The following is a 20767-nucleotide window of genomic DNA, read 5'->3' on the forward strand; positions in this document are numbered from 1 at the left end:
GGCGCCGCCCCCGCCCCCGCTGGCGCCGCCCCCGCCCCCGCTGGCGCCGCCCCCGCCGGCACCGCCCCCGCCCCCTCCGACCCCGCCTTCGCTGGCACCGGTCCCGCCCCCGCTGGCACCCCCCCCTTGCACCGCCCTCGCTGGCACCGCCCCCGCCCTCGCTGGCACCGCCCCCGCCCCGCTGGCGCCGCCCCCGCCCCCGCTGGCGCCGCCCCCGCCCACGCTGGCGCCGCCCCCGCCCCCGCCGGCACCGCCCCCGCTGGCGCCGCCCCCTGGCCGCAATGCGGTACTGCAGCCCGGCGTTCGGCTTAGAGTGTGGCCCCTCCGGCGCGCCGTCGGCTCGTGGCGCATGCGCGGCGCGGCGGAGTAGCATGGCGGCGGGCTGGTGTCGGGTGCCGGGGCGGCGGGGGAGCAGAGAGGCCAGCGGTGAGGCGCGGGCTCCTCGCCGGCGGGTGCGGGGGTGCGTGGTGGGTGCCCGAGGGTGGTGGGACGGGAAGCTTGGAGCTGCCCGCTGCGGCAGGCTGCAGGAGGCGAGCCGGGTGCGGGCAGCCCCGGGGCCAGAGGGGGGAGGTGACGGAAGGGAAGGGGAGAAGGAGGCGGGCACCCCCCCCCCCCCCCAAGTCGGCAGCGCTCCCCCGGCCCCGCTCGCCCCGCGCAGCCGCCCCCAGCTGCAGCACGTCCCCTGAAGCCTGTCCCGGAGCGCCCGGCCTCCCCCAAGGCCCGTGGTGCGGGCGGCACGCTGGCCCTGGAGCGTGCGTCGGCCTCCCTGAACGCGGTCGCCGCTGCTTGTTTGTGTGTGGCAGGGGCCGCGCTGAGGACGCGTTTGTCCGTTCGTGCCCTGGGGATGCCGTTGGCTGCGCCCGCTCCAGGCTTGTGTGGGCTGCGTGTGCCGGGCCTCGCTGTGCTGGCGGCGTGGGGGCGAAAAGGGAGAGGCGGAGCGCTGAGTGGCTGCGGACAGGAGGTGGCGCGGCTGAAGCTGGAGAGTCCCGAGAAGGCTGAAGAAGAAGAAGAAATGGAAGGCCACCTGGCTGGCGGCTGCCTGGCGCTGCGGGTGAGGAAGGCTCCCTCTTGGTAGCCCGCAGCAGGCCAGGCCGCCAGCGTGCCCCGCAGGGTCTGTATGTGTCACCAGCAGCAGCATGGTACGGTTGTGGAGCGCGCGAGCGCGGCTACGTGCGTAGGGAGCCTTGTCTCGTAAGAGCTGCGAGACATGGACGTTTTCTCTTAGGTGGGGGACAGCCAAGCGACCGGAGTTACGGAAGAGGAATGGAGGAGAGCAGGACAGAGAAGCGTCTGAAGCGGCAGAGTCTCCCGGGAGCGCGGAGAGCGAGAGCTGCGGTGAGTGGCGGGCCCTCGGGGCCCTGTCGCCCCTCTTCTGCGTCCCGAGCTGTCCCCTGGATCCTTATTTCTCCCACGCTGCTGTGATTTTTTTTTTTTTTCGTTTTCCTTTCCCTGTACCTCCCGTCTTCTGTCTGTGTTTGTGTTCTGCTCCCTCTCCCTCTTTTTCTCCCTTCAGAATTTCTCTAGCCGGCTCCCTGTCTCTATTTCTCTGTCCTGCTGGCTGTCCGGTCGTTTCTTGCTGTACCTCCCTGTCCAGCCGGCTCTCTTTTTGCTCTCCCTTTTTGCCTTTCTCTCCTTCTCTGTCCTGCTTCATGGCCCTTTCTTCTCTTTCTCTCCCTCTCTGTTCTCTAGCCCCTTGCTGGTTTGTTTTGGGGTTTCCCTGCACACACGCCCCCCCGCCCCTTTCTTGGTCTCTTTGTCTAGATCTGACCCTTTCTTTGTTTCTCGGTCCCTTTTTTCCTGTTCACTGTCCTTTTTCTCTCTCTGTCTGTGTCCCCTGCGCTCCGTTGCTATCTTTATCTCTCCTTTCTTCTTCATCTCCTCCCCCTGCCCCCGTCTCTCTCTCCCTCTTTCGCGCTCACCGGCCCTACATTTTCGTGCTCCGTCTCTGCAAGGCTCCTCGTCCCTGTTTTTCTTGATTTCTCTACCTCTCTGGCGTTTCCTTTCGACCCTTCTTTCTCTCTGAGCTCCTCGGTCTTCTCCCTTGTCTTATTTTCCTCTTCCTAGTGCTCTGCCCTTCTCCCCATCGCTTATTTTCTCTCTCCGTTTCTCTGCCCTGCTCCCCCTCCCTCTTTCTCTTTCTCCGTCCCCCTCTGCTGCTCCACAGCAGTGTTTTTCCTTTCTCCGGCTCTCTGACCTGCTCCCCACCCCCCTGCCCCCTTTTTCTCTCTGTCATTCTTCCTGCTTCCCTGGACCTCTCTCTCTGCAATCTCGAGTCCTACTCCCTGTTTGTATCCCACTGTCCTGGTCCCCATCCCTCTCTTTGCCTCTCTATCCCTTTGTCCCTGTTTTTTCTTTCTCCGTCTCTCTGTCCTGCTGCCTAGTTCTGTCTGGTTCCCTTTCTGTTTGCTGGGTTGTTTTTTTTTTTCTCTCTTCATTCTTCTGCTTTGCTCTGTGTTCCCTCCCTCTCACTCCCGCAGCGTCCTGCTGTGTGTTACCTGTCCTTCTCCCTCTTGATATTTTTGCTCTTGCTCTGTCCCTCTGTCCTGCTGCCTGGAAGTAATTTTTTCTTCTCTGCATTTCTGTTCTTCTGACCGTGGCTGTTTTTTCATTCTCCACCTCTCTCTCTCCTGCTTGCCAGCCTCGCCTTTCTCTCCCTGACGTTCTTTCCTCTTCCCAGTCCCTCTGCTTTTGTGTATCCTTGCACTCCACTCCCTCTGTCTCGCTCTGTCACGCTGTCTTGCTCCCCATCCCTCCCTTTCCTTTCTACCCTTCCGATGTCTGTGTCCCCCAAGCCCCCTTTGTACGTGTCCCTGTCAACACCCTTCTGTCACTCTTCTTCCCTTGCTGCTCTTGCTCTTTTTCTCTCTCTTCCTCTGTGCTGCGGCCCATCGCTGTTTTTAACTCCTCCATCCCTTTGTCCCGCTCCCTGTCCTTGTCAGTTTTGCCCTGTGCTCCAGGCTTTCCTTGTTTTCTGCATCTCTGTCCTTTTCCCCGTACCCTTTTTCTCTCTGCTCCTCAGTCCTTCTGCCTCGTCTTGTTTTTCTCTTTCTGCCGTCCCTCTCTTTTTGTCTGTGACCCTCTGTGCTCTTCTCCTTCTCCCTCTCAGTTTGCGGTTGTCTTATGTGTCCCCCTCTCTGTCTCTCTCTTCTGCTGTCCTGCTCCCCAGCCCCGTTATTTATTGCTTCACCCCTCGGTCTTGCTCTCAGTCCCTGTTTTATCTCGTGCTCTGCCTCGCTGCCGTTCTCTCTGTTGCTCTCGTTTGCTGTCTGTCCCAGCGTCCTGCTCCCTGTTGCGCTCTCTGTTTCACAGTCTGGCGTTGTGTCCCTCACCTGTTTTCTCTCTCACTCTGTCCTTCCTCCTGGCTTTTCCTTGTCCCTCTGGCCTCTTACTCGTCGCTACTTTTTTCTTCCTTTCTCTACCTCTCTGCCTCTGCCCTGTCGCTCTCTGCAATGTTTCTTTCTCCATCTGTGCCCCCCTCCCTGTCCCTTTTCTCTTGTTCTCTCTGTCCTACATGCTCCCCGTAACTCTTTGTCTGTGTATCTCCATACTGCTGCCTGTCCCTTTGTTTCTTGCTATATGCCCCTGTCCAGCTTGCTGTCCCGTTGTTCTCCTCTGTGCTGAACCGTGGCCTTTTCTATCATCCTGCAGCCCATCACCGATTTTACTTTCTCCACCTCTTTGGCCTGATCTGTGTGTCTCCTGCCCCCGTCCATCTGGCTTGTTCGCTCTACTTGTGTCTCCCTCCAGTGTTCTTTATTCCTCCGATTCAGTTTCTCTCTTGATCCGTCAGTTCTGCTGCCCGCTCGTCGTTCTCTGTTTCTCTCTCTTTCCCTCTGTGCTGTTCCTGCGCGTAGCGCGCGAGCAAGCGAGGCTACATGCCTAGGGATCCTTGTCTCGTAAGAGCTGCGAGACATGGACGTTTTCTCTTAGGTGGGGGACAGCCAAGTGACCGGAGTTACGGAAGAGGAATGAAGGAGAGCAGGACAGAGAAGCGTCTGAAGCGGCAGAGTCTCCCGGGAGCGCGGAGAGCGAGAGCTGCGGTGAGTGGCGGGCCCTCGGGGCCCTGTCGCCCCTCTTCTGCGTCCCGGGCCCTCCCCTGGATCCTTCTCTCTCCCACGCTGCTGTGATTTTTTTTTTTTTTTTCTTTTTCCTTTTGTTTTCCTTTCCCTGTACCTCCCGTCTTCTGTCTGTGTTTGTGTTCTGCTCCCTCTCCCTCTTTTTCTCCCTTCAGAATTTCTCTAGCCGGCTCCCTGTCTCTATTTCTCTGTCCTGCTGGCTGTCCGGTTGTTTCTTGCTGTACCTCCCTGTCCAGCCGGCTCTCTTTTTGCTCTCCCTTTTTGCCTTTCTCTCTTCTCTGTCCTGCTTCATGGCCCTTTCTTCTCTTTCTCTCCCTCTCTGTTCTCTAGCCCCTTGCTGGTTTGTTTTGGGGTTTCCCTGCACACACGCCCCCCCGCCCCTTTCTTGGTCGCTTTGTCTAGATCTGACCCTTTCTTTGTTTCTCGGTCCCTTTTTTCCTGTTCACTGTCCTTTTTCTCTCTCTGTCTGTGTGTCCTGCGCTCTGTTGCCATCTTTATCTCTCCTTTCTTCTTCATCTCCTCCCCCTGCCCCCGTCTCTCTCTCCCTCTTTCGCGCTCACCGGCCCTACATTTTCGTGCTCCGTCTCTGCAAGGCTCCTCGTCCCTGTTTTTCTTGATTTCTCTACCTCTCTGGCGTTTCCTTTCGACCCTTCTTTCTCTCTGAGCTCCTCGGTCTTCTCCCTTGTCTTATTTTCCTCTTCCTAGTGCTCTGCCCTGCTCCCCATCGCTTATTTTCTCTCTCCGTTTCTCTGCCCTGCTCCCCGTCCCTCTCTTTCTTTCTCCGTCCCCCTCTGCTGCTCCACAGCAGAGTTTTTCCTTTCTCCGGCTCTCTGACCCGCTCCCCGCCCACCCAGGTTGACCGTCCCAGGTTTTGTTGTGCGTCTCCATCCTGCCGCTGTCCTGATCTATCCTTTTGTGCCCTTCTCTTTCTGTCTCTTTTCGTGTGTCCCCGCTGCTTTTTTTCCCATCTCTGTCCAGCTCCCTGTCCCTTTCCTTTTTCCTCTTGCTGTCCTTTTGCCCTGCTTCCTCTTGCTGTTTTTTCTGCCTTTCTCTCTCTGCGCCATTCCCTCTCCCATCCTTTCTTTCTCTATCCCCCTGTGCAGCTCGCTGTCCCTTGTTTGCTTTCTCTCTTCCTCGGTATTTTTTTTCTTTCTCCATACCTCTCTCCCGCTGCCCGTCACGGTCGCATTTCTCCCCCCAATGCTGTCCTGCTCTGTCCCTTTTCTCTCTCTCTGTCATTTTGTCCTGCTCCCTGTGTTTGTTTTTTAATTCCTCCCTCAGGGTCCCTCAGCCCGGTGCTGTTTTTTCCCTTCTCCGCCTCTCTCTCCTGCTGCCCAGCTGAGGCTTTTCCCCCTCCGTCTCTGTCCTGCTCCCCCGTCTCTTACTTGTGCCTGTCTTTCACTTTGTCCTGCCTCCTCGTCCCCTTTTTCTCTCTCAGTATCACCTTGTCCCGCTCCCTGTCCCTGTCTTTCTCTGACAATCTGTCCCGCTCCTTGTCCTTCTCTTTCCCTTTGCTGTTATTCCCCGTCCTTGTTCTGGCCTTTCTTCCTTCTCTTTCTGTCCTACTGCCCCAGTGCCTCTTTTTCCACCGCTGTCCTGCTCCCTGGCCCTTGTTTCCTCTCGCCGTCCCTCTGTCCTGCTTCCTGTCCCCAGTTTTTCTGTCTCTCTTTCTCGATGCTGCTGCCTGTCCGGTCGTTTCTTGCTGTACCTGCCTGTGCAGCCGGCTCTCCCTTTTTGCCTTTCTCTCCTTCTCTTCCTGCTTCCCGGCCCGTTCTTGTCTTCCTCTCTGTCTGTCCTCTATCCCCTTGCTGGTTTGTGTTGGGGTTCCAACCCTGACCACCCACCCCCTTCTTCGTCTGACCCTTTCTTTGTTTCTTAGTACGTTTCTTCCTGTTGCCTGTCCTTTTTCTCTCTCTGTCAGTGTGTCCTGCACTGCGTGGGACGGTGGTGGGAGGCTGAAAAAGGGTGGGAAGCTGGGGGGGCGGAGTGGAGGCTGGAAAGAGGTAGGAGGTTGCAGAGGGGTGGGAAGCTGAATTAAGTAGAGGCCAGCAAAATGGGAGGTAGGAGGCTATCGAGGGGTGGGAGGCTGGGGGGGGGGGGGGCCGAGGAGGGGGGAGTAGAGGCCAGAAAAAAAAGGAGGCCGGAAAGGGGTGGGAGGCTGCAGAGGGGTGGGAGGCTGGGGGCGAGAGTAGAGGCCAGAAAAAAAGGGAGGCCGGAAAGGGGTGGGAGGCTGCAGAGGGGTGGGAGGCTGGGGGCGAGAGTAGAGGCCAGAAAAAAAGGGAGGCCGGAAAGGAGTGGGAGGCTGCAGAGGGGTGGGAGGCTGGGGGCGAGAGTAGAGGCCAGAAAAAAAGGGAGGCCGGAAAGGAGTGGGAGGCTGCAGAGGGGTGGGAGGCTGGGGGCGAGAGTAGAGGCCAGAAAAAAAGGGAGGCCGGGGGGTGCGAGTAGAGGCCAGAAAGGCCCTTTTCTTGTGGCTTCTTCCCTGTCTTTATCTCTCTTTCCTGCCTTGTTTACTCCTCTGATTCAAGTTCTCTCTCGATCCGTGTGTTCTGCTTCCCACTCATCATATTCTCTCTTTTTCTCTGTCCTGTTCCTGCATATAGTGTGCAGTGAGGCTTCTTGTCTAGGAAGCCACGTCTCGTATGAGCTCTAAGACAGCCACATGCATTTTCTCTCAGGTGGAGGAGAGCCAAACGATTGGAGTTGCGGAAGAAGAAGGGAAGAGAGAAGGAGAGAGAAACATCTGAAGTGTCAGAGTCTCCCGGCAGCACCGAGAGTGAGAGCTGCGGTGAGTCCTGGGCCCTCGGGGCCCTGTCACCCCTCTTCTGCATCCTGGGCCCTCCCCGGCTCCCTCTCTTTCCCCCACTGCTACGACTACTTTTTTTTCTGCTCTTGTGTACCTTCTTTCTCCATCTGTCTCTGACTTGTCCCCATCTTTGAAGTCCTCCCTCTTTCTGCCCTGCAGCCCGTGGCATTTTTTTCCTTCTTCCCCTCTTTCTGTTCAGCTCCCGGTTACTAGTTTTGCTTTCCTCCTACTCTGTAGCCTGTCAGTACTTTTGCTGTCTTTGGTGCTCTCTGTCTGGCTCCTCGTCCCTTGATTCGAGGCCTTCCTTCTCGGCTCCGTAGCACATCACAGATCTACTGCTTTCTCCATGTCTATTCTATTCTGTTTCCTCATCTCTCTTTGTCCAGGTCCCTGCCGCTATTCTTTTTTCCTCTGTCATGCTGCAGGGTTTTTTTTTGCATCTCCTTCCTGCTCCCCGTTCTTCATTTTCGGTCTGTGTCCTGCTCCCTCTTCTTCTTTCTGCTGCCGCTCTTCCTCTCTTGCTGCTGCTTCTTTCTCCATCTCTGTGGGACTGCCTGTCCCCATCCTTCTCTCGCTGCCCCTTTCCCTGCTTCGTGCTTTCTCGTTCCACCGCCGCTGTCCAGCCACCTGTCACTTTTCTCCTCTCTTGTAGTGGCCTGCACCCTGCTCCTCATTTTTGGCAGCCTCTGCCGAGCAGCGCGTCGCTCCGGGAGGCGACGGACGGACTGTTCGCCGCTGGAGCAACGGGCGCAGCTGCGGGAAGGAGTGCCGAGGTGTCGGAGGGGCAGAGGGAGCGTCGGGGGCCGCGAGCCCCGGAGCAGAGCGGCTCCCGGGACTGGCTGGGTGCGTGACTGAGTAAAGACCTGCGGTCCCTTTTGCCCTCGCGGCTGCGTTTGTGCTTGGTTTGCACGGGACGAGGGGCTGCGCCAGAGGCCAGGGGAGGAGGGGACGGGCTGTGGGGCTGGGGCGACGGCCCCCTGTTCCTGCCGGGCTCCATCCGTGGGCCGGGGCCGGGGGAGCCCCAGGTGCGGGCAGCGGGTCTGATGGCGACGGCCCCTCCCTCTGCAGGTGGAGGGCCCGGTGCTGCCGTGGCCCGGGTGGCCGTGGAGGGGCCGGTACGATCGCTGCTGCCACCCGGTGATCAAAGTTCGGTACTGGCGTCTCGGGCGGCGCCAATGCGCGGTGGCGCCGTGTCCAAGGGCTCGCTGCTGCCACCCGGTGAGCAAAGTTCGGTACTGCGGCTCGGGCGGCGCCAATGCGCGGTGGCGCCGTGTCCAAGAGCTCGCTGCTGCCACCCGGTGAGCAAAGTTCCGTACTGCCGCTCGGGTGGCGCAGGTGCTTTGCGCGCTGGTTGGAGCCGTGCCCTGTGTGTCCGGCGCTGCAATAAGGAACGCCTGCCTGCTTGCTGAAGTGCCCAAAGGGCTTCAGAGAGTCTTTGTGTTTGCCCAATGACGGCATCGTGGACTCCAGCCGTGGGCCGGGGCCGGGGGAGCCCCAGGTGCGGGCAGCGGGTCTGATGGCGACGGCCCCTCCCTCTGCCGGTGGAGGGCCTGGTGCTGCCGTGCCCCGGGTAGCTGTGGAGGACCCGATGCGAGCCGAAGGAGGAGCGGAGCCATAGCCGGGTTGCGGCTGCAGTGAGGGAGAAGGTGAGCGCGGGGTATGGGGGGGGGGGTTGGATGGAGCGGCGGGTCCCGGGGAAAAGCGCCCGGGAGGGCGGGGTCCGTGTCGGGGGCAAGGAGCGGCGGGGGTGCGGCGCCGTGTCGGAGCCGCGAGTCGGGGTCTGCTCGGAGCCGGAGCAGGCGCTCGGCACCGCCCCCGCTCGGGGCCGCCCCCACTGGGCACCGCCCCCGCTGGGCGCCGGGGCCGCCCCCGCTGGGCGCCGGCGCCGCCCCCGCCCCCGCTGGCACCGCCCCCGCCCCCGCTGGCGCCGCCCCCGCCCCCGCTGGCGCCGCCCCCGCCCCCGCTGGCGCCGCCCCCGCCCCCGCTGGCGCCGCCCCCGCCCCCGCTGGCGCCGCCCCCGCCCCCGCTGGCGCCGCCCCCGCCCCCGCTGGCGCCGCCCCCGCCCCCGCTGGCGCCGCCCCCGCCCCCGCTGGCGCCGCCCCCGCCCCCGCTGGCGCCGCCCCCGCCCCCGCTGGCGCCGCCCCCGCCCCCGCTGGCGCCGCCCCCCTTGCACCGCCCCCGCTGGCGCCGCCCCCGCCCCCGCTGGCACCGCCCCCGCCCCCGCTGGCACCGCCCCCGCCGGCGCCGCCCGCACCGCCCCCGCTGGCGCCGACCCCTGGCCGCAATGCGGTACTGCAGCCCGGCGTTCGGCTCAGAGTGTGGCTCCTCCGGCGCGCCGTCGGCTCGTGGCGCATGCGCGGTGCGGCGGAGTAGCATGGCGGCGGGCTGGTGTCGGGTGCCGGGGCGGCGGGGGAGCAGAGAGGCCAGCGGTGAGGCGCGGGCTCCCCTCCGGCGGGTGCGGGGGTGCGTGGTGGGTGCCCGAGGGTGGTGGGACGGGAAGCTTGGAGCCGGCCGCTGCGGCAGGCTGCAGGAGGCGAGCCGGGTGCGGGCAGCCCCGGGGCCAGAGGCGGGAGGTGACGGAAGGGAAGGGGAGAAGGAGGCGGGCACCCCCCCCCCCCCCAAGTCGGCAGCGCTCCCCCGGCCCCGCTCGCCCCGCGCAGCCGCCCCCAGCTGCAGCACGTCCCCTGAAGCCTGTCCCGGAGCGCCCGGCCTCCCCCAAGGCCCGTGGTGCGGGCGGCACGCTGGCCCTGGAGCGTGCGTCGGCCTCCCTGAACGCGGTCGCCGCTGCTTGTTTGTGTGTGGCAGGGGCCGCGCTGAGGACGCGTTTGTCCGTTCGTGCCCTGGGGATGCCGTTGGCTGCGCCCGCTCCAGGCTTGTGTGGGCTGCGTGTGCCGGGCCTCGCTGTGCTGGCGGCGTGGGGGCGAAAAGGGAGAGGCGGAGCGCTGAGTGGCTGCGGACAGGAGGTGGCGCGGCTGAAGCTGGAGAGTCCCGAGAAGGCTGAAGAAGAAGAAGAAATGGAAGGCCACCTGGCTGGCGGCTGCCTGGCGCTGCGGGTGAGGAAGGCTCCCTCTTGGTAGCCCGCAGCAGGCCAGGCCGCCAGCGTGCCCCGCAGGGTCTGTATGTGTCACCAGCAGCAGCATGGTACGGTTGTGGAGCGCGCGAGCGCGGCTACGTGCGTAGGGAGCCTTGTCTCGTAAGAGCTGCGAGACATGGACGTTTTCTCTTAGGTGGGGGACAGCCAAGCGACCGGAGTTACGGAAGAGGAATGGAGGAGAGCAGGACAGAGAAGCGTCTGAAGCGGCAGAGTCTCCCGGGAGCGCGGAGAGCGAGAGCTGCGGTGAGTGGCGGGCCCTCGGGGCCCTGTCGCCCCTCTTCTGCGTCCCGAGCTGTCCCCTGGATCCTTATTTCTCCCACGCTGCTGTGATTTTTTTTTTTTTTCGTTTTCCTTTCCCTGTACCTCCCGTCTTCTGTCTGTGTTTGTGTTCTGCTCCCTCTCCCTCTTTTTCTCCCTTCAGAATTTCTCTAGCCGGCTCCCTGTCTCTATTTCTCTGTCCTGCTGGCTGTCCGGTCGTTTCTTGCTGTACCTCCCTGTCCAGCCGGCTCTCTTTTTGCTCTCCCTTTTTGCCTTTCTCTCCTTCTCTGTCCTGCTTCATGGCCCTTTCTTCTCTTTCTCTCCCTCTCTGTTCTCTAGCCCCTTGCTGGTTTGTTTTGGGGTTTCCCTGCACACACGCCCCCCCGCCCCTTTCTTGGTCTCTTTGTCTAGATCTGACCCTTTCTTTGTTTCTCGGTCCCTTTTTTCCTGTTCACTGTCCTTTTTCTCTCTCTGTCTGTGTCCCCTGCGCTCCGTTGCTATCTTTATCTCTCCTTTCTTCTTCATCTCCTCCCCCTGCCCCCGTCTCTCTCTCCCTCTTTCGCGCTCACCGGCCCTACATTTTCGTGCTCCGTCTCTGCAAGGCTCCTCGTCCCTGTTTTTCTTGATTTCTCTACCTCTCTGGCGTTTCCTTTCGACCCTTCTTTCTCTCTGAGCTCCTCGGTCTTCTCCCTTGTCTTATTTTCCTCTTCCTAGTGCTCTGCCCTTCTCCCCATCGCTTATTTTCTCTCTCCGTTTCTCTGCCCTGCTCCCCCTCCCTCTTTCTCTTTCTCCGTCCCCCTCTGCTGCTCCACAGCAGTGTTTTTCCTTTCTCCGGCTCTCTGACCTGCTCCCCACCCCCCTGCCCCCTTTTTCTCTCTGTCATTCTTCCTGCTTCCCTGGACCTCTCTCTCTGCAATCTCGAGTCCTACTCCCTGTTTGTATCCCACTGTCCTGGTCCCCATCCCTCTCTTTGCCTCTCTATCCCTTTGTCCCTGTTTTTTCTTTCTCCGTCTCTCTGTCCTGCTGCCTAGTTCTGTCTGGTTCCCTTTCTGTTTGCTGGGTTGTTTTTTTTTTTCTCTCTTCATTCTTCTGCTTTGCTCTGTGTTCCCTCCCTCTCACTCCCGCAGCGTCCTGCTGTGTGTTACCTGTCCTTCTCCCTCTTGATATTTTTGCTCTTGCTCTGTCCCTCTGTCCTGCTGCCTGGAAGTAATTTTTTCTTCTCTGCATTTCTGTTCTTCTGACCGTGGCTGTTTTTTCATTCTCCACCTCTCTCTCTCCTGCTCGCCAGCCTCGCCTTTCTGTCCCTGACGTTCTTTCCTCTTCCCAGTCCCTCTGCTTTTGTGTATCCTTGCACTCCACTCCCTCTGTCTCGCTCTGTCACGCTGTCTTGCTCCCCATCCCTCCCTTTCCTTTCTACCCTTCCGATGTCTGTGTCCCCCAAGCCCCCTTTGTACGTGTCCCTGTCAACACCCTTCTGTCACTCTTCTTCCCTTGCTGCTCTTGCTCTTTTTCTCTCTCTTCCTCTGTGCTGCGGCCCATCGCTGTTTTTAACTCCTCCATCCCTTTGTCCCGCTCCCTGTCCTTGTCAGTTTTGCCCTGTGCTCCAGGCTTTCCTTGTTTTCTGCATCTCTGTCCTTTTCCCCGTACCCTTTTTCTCTCTGCTCCTCAGTCCTTCTGCCTCGTCTTGTTTTTCTCTTTCTGCCGTCCCTCTCTTTTTGTCTGTGACCCTCTGTGCTCTTCTCCTTCTCCCTCTCAGTTTGCGGTTGTCTTATGTGTCCCCCTCTCTGTCTCTCTCTTCTGCTGTCCTGCTCCCCAGCCCCGTTATTTATTGCTTCACCCCTCGGTCTTGCTCTCAGTCCCTGTTTTATCTCGTGCTCTGCCTCGCTGCCGTTCTCTCTGTTGCTCTCGTTTGCTGTCTGTCCCAGCGTCCTGCTCCCTGTTGCGCTCTCTGTTTCACAGTCTGGCGTTGTGTCCCTCACCTGTTTTCTCTCTCACTCTGTCCTTCCTCCTGGCTTTTCCTTGTCCCTCTGGCCTCTTACTCGTCACTACTTTTTTCTTCCTTTCTCTACCTCTCTGCCTCTGCCCTGTCGCTCTCTGCAATGTTTCTTTCTCCATCTGTGCCCCCCTCCCTGTCCCTTTTCTCTTGTTCTCTCTGTCCTACATGCTCCCCGTAACTCTTTGTCTGTGTATCTCCATACTGCTGCCTGTCCCTTTGTTTCTTGCTATATGCCCCTGTCCAGCTTGCTGTCCCGTTGTTCTCCTCTGTGCTGAACCGTGGCCTTTTCTATCATCCTGCAGCCCATCACCGATTTTACTTTCTCCACCTCTTTGGCCTGATCTGTGTGTCTCCTGCCCCCGTCCATCTGGCTTGTTCGCTCTACTTGTGTCTCCCTCCAGTGTTCTTTATTCCTCCGATTCAGTTTCTCTCTTGATCCGTCAGTTCTGCTGCCCGCTCGTCGTTCTCTGTTTCTCTCTCTTTCCCTCTGTGCTGTTCCTGCGCGTAGCGCGCGAGCAAGCGAGGCTACATGCCTAGGGATCCTTGTCTCGTAAGAGCTGCGAGACATGGACGTTTTCTCTTAGGTGGGGGACAGCCAAGTGACCGGAGTTACGGAAGAGGAATGAAGGAGAGCAGGACAGAGAAGCGTCTGAAGCGGCAGAGTCTCCCGGGAGCGCGGAGAGCGAGAGCTGCGGTGAGTGGCGGGCCCTCGGGGCCCTGTCGCCCCTCTTCTGCGTCCCGGGCCCTCCCCTGGATCCTTCTCTCTCCCACGCTGCTGTGATTTTTTTTTTTTTTGTCTTTTTCCTTTTGTTTTCCTTTCCCTGTACCTCCCGTCTTCTGTCTGTGTTTGTGTTCTGCTCCCTCTCCCTCTTTTTCTCCCTTCAGAATTTCTCTAGCCGGCTCCCTGTCTCTATTTCTCTGTCCTGCTGGCTGTCCGGTTGTTTCTTGCTGTACCTCCCTGTCCAGCCGGCTCTCTTTTTGCTCTCCCTTTTTGCCTTTCTCTCTTCTCTGTCCTGCTTCATGGCCCTTTCTTCTCTTTCTCTCCCTCTCTGTTCTCTAGCCCCTTGCTGGTTTGTTTTGGGGTTTCCCTGCACACACGCCCCCCCCGCCCCTTTCTTGGTCGCTTTGTCTAGATCTGACCCTTTCTTTGTTTCTCGGTCCCTTTTTTCCTGTTCACTGTCCTTTTTCTCTCTCTGTCTGTGTGTCCTGCGCTCTGTTGCCATCTTTATCTCTCCTTTCTTCTTCATCTCCTCCCCCTGCCCCCGTCTCTCTCTCCCTCTTTCGCGCTCACCGGCCCTACATTTTCGTGCTCCGTCTCTGCAAGCCTCCTCGTCCCTGTTTTTCTTGATTTCTCTACCTCTCTGGCGTTTCCTTTCGACCCTTCTTTCTCTCTGAGCTCCTCGGTCTTCTCCCTTGTCTTATTTTCCTCTTCCTAGTGCTCTGCCCTGCTCCCCATCGCTTATTTTCTCTCTCCGTTTCTCTGCCCTGCTCCCCGTCCCTCTCTTTCTTTCTCCGTCCCCCTCTGCTGCTCCACAGCAGTGTTTTTCCTTTCTCCGGCTCTCTGACCCGCTCCCCGCCCACCCAGGTTGACCGTCCCAGGTTTTGTTGTGCGTCTCCATCCTGCCGCTGTCCTGATCTATCCTTTTGTGCCCTTCTCTTTCTGTCTCTTTTCGTGTGTCCCCGCTGCTTTTTTTCCCATCTCTGTCCAGCTCCCTGTCCCTTTCCTTTTTCCTCTTGCTGTCCTTTTGCCCTGCTTCCTCTTGCTGTTTTTTCTGCCTTTCTCTCTCTGCGCCATTCCCTCTCCCATCCTTTCTTTCTCTATCCCCCTGTGCAGCTCGCTGTCCCTTGTTTGCTTTCTCTCTTCCTCGGTATTTTTTTTCTTTCTCCATACCTCTCTCCCGCTGCCCGTCACGGTCGCATTTCTCCCCCCAATGCTGTCCTGCTCTGTCCCTTTTCTCTCTCTCTGTCATTTTGTCCTGCTCCCTGTGTTTGTTTTTTAATTCCTCCCTCAGGGTCCCTCAGCCCGGTGCTGTTTTTTCCCTTCTCCGCCTCTCTCTCCTGCTGCCCAGCTGAGGCTTTTCCCCCTCCGTCTCTGTCCTGCTCCCCCGTCTCTTACTTGTGCCTGTCTTTCACTTTGTCCTGCCTCCTCGTCCCCTTTTTCTCTCTCAGTATCACCTTGTCCCGCTCCCTGTCCCTGTCTTTCTCTGACAATCTGTCCCGCTCCTTGTCCTTCTCTTTCCCTTTGCTGTTATTCCCCGTCCTTGTTCTGGCCTTTCTTCCTTCTCTTTCTGTCCTACTGCCCCAGTGCCTCTTTTTCCACCGCTGTCCTGCTCCCTGGCCCTTGTTTCCTCTCGCCGTCCCTCTGTCCTGCTTCCTGTCCCCAGTTTTTCTGTCTCTCTTTCTCGATGCTGCTGCCTGTCCGGTCGTTTCTTGCTGTACCTGCCTGTGCAGCCGGCTCTCCCTTTTTGCCTTTCTCTCCTTCTCTTCCTGCTTCCTGGCCCGTTCTTGTCTTCCTCTCTGTCTGTCCTCTATCCCCTTGCTGGTTTGTGTTGGGGTTCCAACCCTGACCACCCACCCCCTTCTTCGTCTGACCCTTTCTTTGTTTCTTAGTACGTTTCTTCCTGTTGCCTGTCCTTTTTCTCTCTCTGTCAGTGTGTCCTGCACTGCGTGGGACGGTGGTGGGAGGCTGAAAAAGGGTGGGAAGCTGGGGGGGCGGAGTGGAGGCTGGAAAGAGGTAGGAGGTTGCAGAGGGGTGGGAAGCTGAATTAAGTAGAGGCCAGCAAAATGGGAGGTAGGAGGCTATCGAGGGGTGGGAGGCTGGGGGGGGGGGGGCCGAGGAGGGGGGAGTAGAGGCCAGAAAAAAAAGGAGGCCGGAAAGGGGTGGGAGGCTGCAGAGGGGTGGGAGGCTGGGGGCGAGAGTAGAGGCCAGAAAAAAAGGGAGGCCGGAAAGGGGTGGGAGGCTGCAGAGGGGTGGGAGGCTGGGGGCGAGAGTAGAGGCCAGAAAAAAAGGGAGGCCGGAAAGGAGTGGGAGGCTGGGGGCGAGAGTAGAGGCCAGAAAAAAAGGGAGGCCGGAAAGGAGTGGGAGGCTGCAGAGGGGTGGGAGGCTGGGGGCGAGAGTAGAGGCCAGAAAAAAAGGGAGGCCGGGGGGTGCGAGTAGAGGCCAGAAAGGCCCTTTTCTTGTGGCTTCTTCCCTGTCTTTATCTCTCTTTCCTGCCTTGTTTACTCCTCTGATTCAAGTTCTCTCTCGATCCGTGTGTTCTGCTTCCCACTCATCATATTCTCTCTTTTTCTCTGTCCTGTTCCTGCATATAGTGTGCAGTGAGGCTTCTTGTCTAGGAAGCCACGTCTCGTATGAGCTCTAAGACAGCCACATGCATTTTCTCTCAGGTGGAGGAGAGCCAAACGATTGGAGTTGCGGAAGAAGAAGGGAAGAGAGAAGGAGAGAGAAACATCTGAAGTGTCAGAGTCTCCCGGCAGCACCGAGAGTGAGAGCTGCGGTGAGTCCTGGGCCCTCGGGGCCCTGTCACCCCTCTTCTGCATCCTGGGCCCTCCCCGGCTCCCTCTCTTTCCCCCACTGCTACGACTACTTTTTTTTCTGCTCTTGTGTACCTTCTTTCTCCATCTGTCTCTGACTTGTCCCCATCTTTGAAGTCCTCCCTCTTTCTGCCCTGCAGCCCGTGGCATTTTTTTCCTTCTTCCCCTCTTTCTGTTCAGCTCCCGGTTACTAGTTTTGCTTTCCTCCTACTCTGTAGCCTGTCAGTACTTTTGCTGTCTTTGGTGCTCTCTGTCTGGCTCCTCGTCCCTTGATTCGAGGCCTTCCTTCTCGGCTCCGTAGCACATCACAGATCTACTGCTTTCTCCATGTCTATTCTATTCTGTTTCCTCATCTCTCTTTGTCCAGGTCCCTGCCGCTATTCTTTTTTCCTCTGTCATGCTGCAGGGTTTTTTTTTGCATCTCCTTCCTGCTCCCCGTTCTTCATTTTCGGTCTGTGTCCTGCTCCCTCTTCTTCTTTCTGCTGCCGCTCTTCCTCTCTTGCTGCTGCTTCTTTCTCCATCTCTGTGGGACTGCCTGTCCCCATCCTTCTCTCGCTGCCCCTTTCCCTGCTTCGTGCTTTCTCGTTCCACCGCCGCTGTCCAGCCACCTGTCACTTTTCTCCTCTCTTGTAGTGGCCTGCACCCTGCTCCTCATTTTTGGCAGCCTCTGCCGAGCAGCGCGTCGCTCCGGGAGGCGACGGACGGACTGTTCGCCGCTGGAGCAACGGGCGCAGCTGCGGGAAGGAGTGCCGAGGTGTCGGAGGGGCAGAGGGAGCGTCGGGGGCCGCGAGCCCCGGAGCAGAGCGGCTCCCGGGACTGGCTGGGTGCGTGACTGAGTAAAGACCTGCGGTCCCTTTTGCCCTCGCGGCTGCGTTTGTGCTTGGTTTGCACGGGACGAGGGGCTGCGCCAGAGGCCAGGGGAGGAGGGGACGGGCTGTGGGGCTGGGGCGACGGCCCCCTGTTCCTGCCGGGCTCCATCCGTGGGCCGGGGCCGGGGGAGCCCCAGGTGCGGGCAGCGGGTCTGATGGCGACGGCCCCTCCCTCTGCAGGTGGAGGGCCCGGTGCTGCCGTGGCCCGGGTGGCCGTGGAGGGGCCGGTACGATCGCTGCTGCCACCCGGTGATCAAAGTTCGGTACTGGCGTCTCGGGCGGCGCCAATGCGCGGTGGCGCCGTGTCCAAGGGCTCGCTGCTGCCACCCGGTGAGCAAAGTTCGGTACTGCGGCTCGGGCGGCGCCAATGCGCGGTGGCGCCGTGTCCAAGAGCTCGCTGCTGCCACCCGGTGAGCAAAGTTCCGTACTGCCGCTCGGGTGGCGCAGGTGCTTTGCGCGCTGGTTGGAGCCGTGCCCTGTGTGTCCGGCGCTGCAATAAGGAACGCCTGCCTGCTTGCTGAAGTGCCCAAAGGGCTTCAGAGAGTCTTTGTGTTTGCCCAATGACGGCATCGTGGACTCCAGCCGTGGGCCGGGGCCGGGGGAGCCCCAGGTGCGGGCAGCGGGTCTGATGGCGACGGCCCCTCCCTCTGCCGGTGGAGGGCCTGGTGCTGCCGTGCCCCGGGTAGCTGTGGAGGACCCGATGCGAGCCGAAGGAGGAGCGGAGCCATAGCCGGGTTGCGGCTGCAGTGAGGGAGAAGGTGAGCGCGGGGTATGGGGGGGGGGGTTGGATGGAGCGGCGGGTCCCGGGGAAAAGCGCCCGGGAGGGCGGGGTCCGTGTCGGGGGCAAGGAGCGGCGGGGGTGCGGCGCCGTGTCGGAGCCGCGAGTCGGGGTCTGCTCGGAGCCGGAGCAGGCGCTCGGCACCGCCCCCGCTCGGGGCCGCCCCCACTGGGCACCGCCCCCGCTGGGCGCCGGGGCCGCCCCCGCTGGGCGCCGGCGCCGCCCCCGCCCCCGCTGGCGCCGCCCCCGCCCCCGCTGGCACCGCCCCCGCCCCCGCTGGCGCCGCCCCCGCCCCCGCTGGCGCCGCCCCCGCCCCCGCTGGCGCCGCCCCCGCCCCCGCTGGCGCCGCCCCCCTTGCACCGCCCCCGCTGGCGCCGCCCCCGCCCCCGCTGGCACCGCCCCCGCCCCCGCTGGCACCGCCCCCGCCGGCGCCGCCCGCACCGCCCCCGCTGGCGCCGACCCCTGGCCGCAATGCGGTACTGCAGCCCGGCGTTCGGCTCAGAGTGTGGCCCCTCCGGCGCGCCGTCGGCTCGTGGCGCATGCGCGGTGCGGCGGAGTAGCATGGCGGCGGGCTGGTGTCGGGTGCCGGGGCGGCGGGGGAGCAGAGAGGCCAGCGGTGAGGCGCGGGCTCCCCTCCGGCGGGTGCGGGGGTGCGTGGTGGGTGCCCGAGGGTGGTGGGACGGGAAGCTTGGAGCCGGCCGCTGCGGCAGGCTGCAGGAGGCGAGCCGGGTGCGGGCAGCCCCGGGGCCAGAGGCGGGAGGTGACGGAAGGGAAGGGGAGAAGGAGGCGGGCACCCCCCCCCCCCCCCAAGTCGGCAGCGCTCCCCCGGCCCCGCTCGCCCCGCGCAGCCGCCCCCAGCTGCAGCACGTCCCCTGAAGCCTGTCCCGGAGCGCCCGGCCTCCCCCAAGGCCCGTGGTGCGGGCGGCACGCTGGCCCTGGAGCGTGCGTCGGCCTCCCTGAACGCGGTCGCCGCTGCTTGTTTGTGTGTGGCAGGGGCCGCGCTGAGGACGCGTTTGTCCGTTCGTGCCCTGGGGATGCCGTTGGCTGCGCCCGCTCCAGGCTTGTGTGGGCTGCGTGTGCCGGGCCTCGCTGTGCTGGCGGCGTGGGGGCGAAAAGGGAGAGGCGGAGCGCTGAGTGGCTGCGGACAGGAGGTGGCGCGGCTGAAGCTGGAGAGTCCCGAGAAGGCTGAAGAAGAAGAAGAAATGGAAGGCCACCTGGCTGGCGGCTGCCTGGCGCTGCGGGTGAGGAAGGCTCCCTCTTGGTAGCCCGCAGCAGGCCAGGCCGCCAGCGTGCCCCGCAGGGTCTGTATGTGTCACCAGCAGCAGCATGGTACGGTTGTGGAGCGCGCGAGCGCGGCTACGTGCGTAGGGAGCCTTGTCTCGTAAGAGCTGCGAGACATGGACGTTTTCTCTTAGGTGGGGGACAGCCAAGCGACCGGAGTTACGGAAGAGGAATGGAGGAGAGCAGGACAGAGAAGCGTCTGAAGCGGCAGAGTCTCCCGGGAGCGCGGAGAGCGAGAGCTGCGGTGAGTGGCGGGCCCTCGGGGCCCTGTCGCCCCTCTTCTGCGTCCCGAGCTGTCCCCTGGATCCTTATTTCTCCCACGCTGCTGTGATTTTTTTTTTTTTTCGTTTTCCTTTCCCTGTACCTCCCGTCTTCTGTCTGTGTTTGTGTTCTGCTCCCTCTCCCTCTTTTTCTCCCTTCAGAATTTCTCTAGCCGGCTCCCTGTCTCTATTTCTCTGTCCTGCTGGCTGTCCGGTCGTTTCTTGCTGTACCTCCCTGTCCAGCCGGCTCTCTTTTTGCTCTCCCTTTTTGCCTTTCTCTCCTTCTCTGTCCTGCTTCATGGCCCTTTCTTCTCTTTCTCTCCCTCTCTGTTCTCTAGCCCCTTGCTGGTTTGTTTTGGGGTTTCCCTGCACACACGCCCCCCCGCCCCTTTCTTGGTCTCTTTGTCTAGATCTGACCCTTTCTTTGTTTCTCGGTCCCTTTTTTCCTGTTCACTGTCCTTTTTCTCTCTCTGTCTGTGTCCCCTGCGCTCCGTTGCTATCTTTATCTCTCCTTTCTTCTTCATCTCCTCCCCCTGCCCCCGTCTCTCTCTCCCTCTTTCGCGCTCACCGGCCCTACATTTTCGTGCTCCGTCTCTGCAAGGCTCCTCGTCCCTGTTTTTCTTGATTTCTCTACCTCTCTGGCGTTTCCTTTCGACCCTTCTTTCTCTCTGAGCTCCTCGGTCTTCTCCCTTGTCTTATTTTCCTCTTCCTAGTGCTCTGCCCTTCTCCCCATCGCTTATTTTCTCTCTCCGTTTCTCTGCCCTGCTCCCCCTCCCTCTTTCTCTTTCTCCGTCCCCCTCTGCTGCTCCACAGCAGTGTTTTTCCTTTCTCCGGCTCTCTGACCTGCTCCCCACCCCCCTGCCCCCTTTTTCTCTCTGTCATTCTTCCTGCTTCCCTGGACCTCTCTCTCTGCAATCTCGAGTCCTACTCCCTGTTTGTATCCCACTGTCCTGGTCCCCATCCCTCTCTTTGCCTCTCTATCCCTTTGTCCCTGTTTTTTCTTTCTCCGTCTCTCTGTCCTGCTGCCTAGTTCTGTCTGGTTCCCTTTCTGTTTGCTGGGTTGTTTTTTTTTTTCTCTCTTCATTCTTCTGCTTTGCTCTGTGTTCCCTCCCTCTCACTCCCGCAGCGTCCTGCTGTGTGTTACCTGTCCTTCTCCCTCTTGATATTTTTGCTCTTGCTCTGTCCCTCTGTCCTGCTGCCTGGAAGTAATTTTTTCTTCTCTGCATTTCTGTTCTTCTGACCGTGGCTGTTTTTTCATTCTCCACCTCTCTCTCTCCTGCTCGCCAGCCTCGCCTTTCTGTCCCTGACGTTCTTTCCTCTTCCCAGTCCCTCTGCTTTTGTGTATCCTTGCACTCCACTCCCTCTGTCTCGCTCTGTCACGCTGTCTTGCTCCCCATCCCTCCCTTTCCTTTCTACCCTTCCGATGTCTGTGTCCCCCAAGCCCCCTTTGTACGTGTCCCTGTCAACACCCTTCTGTCACTCTTCTTCCCTTGCTGCTCTTGCTCTTTTTCTCTCTCTTCCTCTGTGCTGCGGCCCATCGCTGTTTTTAACTCCTCCATCCCTTTGTCCCGCTCCCTGTCCTTGTCAGTTTTGCCCTGTGCTCCAGGCTTTCCTTGTTTTCTGCATCTCTGTCCTTTTCCCCGTACCCTTTTTCTCTCTGCTCCTCAGTCCTTCTGCCTCGTCTTGTTTTTCTCTTTCTGCCGTCCCTCTCTTTTTGTCTGTGACCCTCTGTGCTCTTCTCCTTCTCCCTCTCAGTTTGCGGTTGTCTTATGTGTCCCCCTCTCTGTCTCTCTCTTCTGCTGTCCTGCTCCCCAGCCC

General features: G+C 60.4%; 1 protein-coding gene across 1 annotated transcript in view; it reads left to right on the forward strand.

The window, feature by feature from the left end:
- The window catches only part of LOC142362457 (uncharacterized), a 98808-nt gene that overhangs the window by 10541 nt on the left and 67500 nt on the right, over nucleotides 1-20767 (forward strand). Inside the window, exons 9-15 of the mRNA XM_075431090.1 lie at nucleotides 1226-1335; nucleotides 3931-4040; nucleotides 6752-8525; nucleotides 10107-10216; nucleotides 12812-12921; nucleotides 15615-17388; nucleotides 18824-18933. The gene's annotated coding sequence lies outside the window, so the exon portion shown is untranslated. The remainder of the gene's footprint in view (nucleotides 1-1225; nucleotides 1336-3930; nucleotides 4041-6751; nucleotides 8526-10106; nucleotides 10217-12811; nucleotides 12922-15614; nucleotides 17389-18823; nucleotides 18934-20767) is intronic.

Source organism: Opisthocomus hoazin, chromosome 9, assembly GCF_030867145.1.
Source record: "Opisthocomus hoazin isolate bOpiHoa1 chromosome 9, bOpiHoa1.hap1, whole genome shotgun sequence".
NCBI classification, from domain to species: Eukaryota; Metazoa; Chordata; class Aves; order Opisthocomiformes; family Opisthocomidae; genus Opisthocomus; species Opisthocomus hoazin.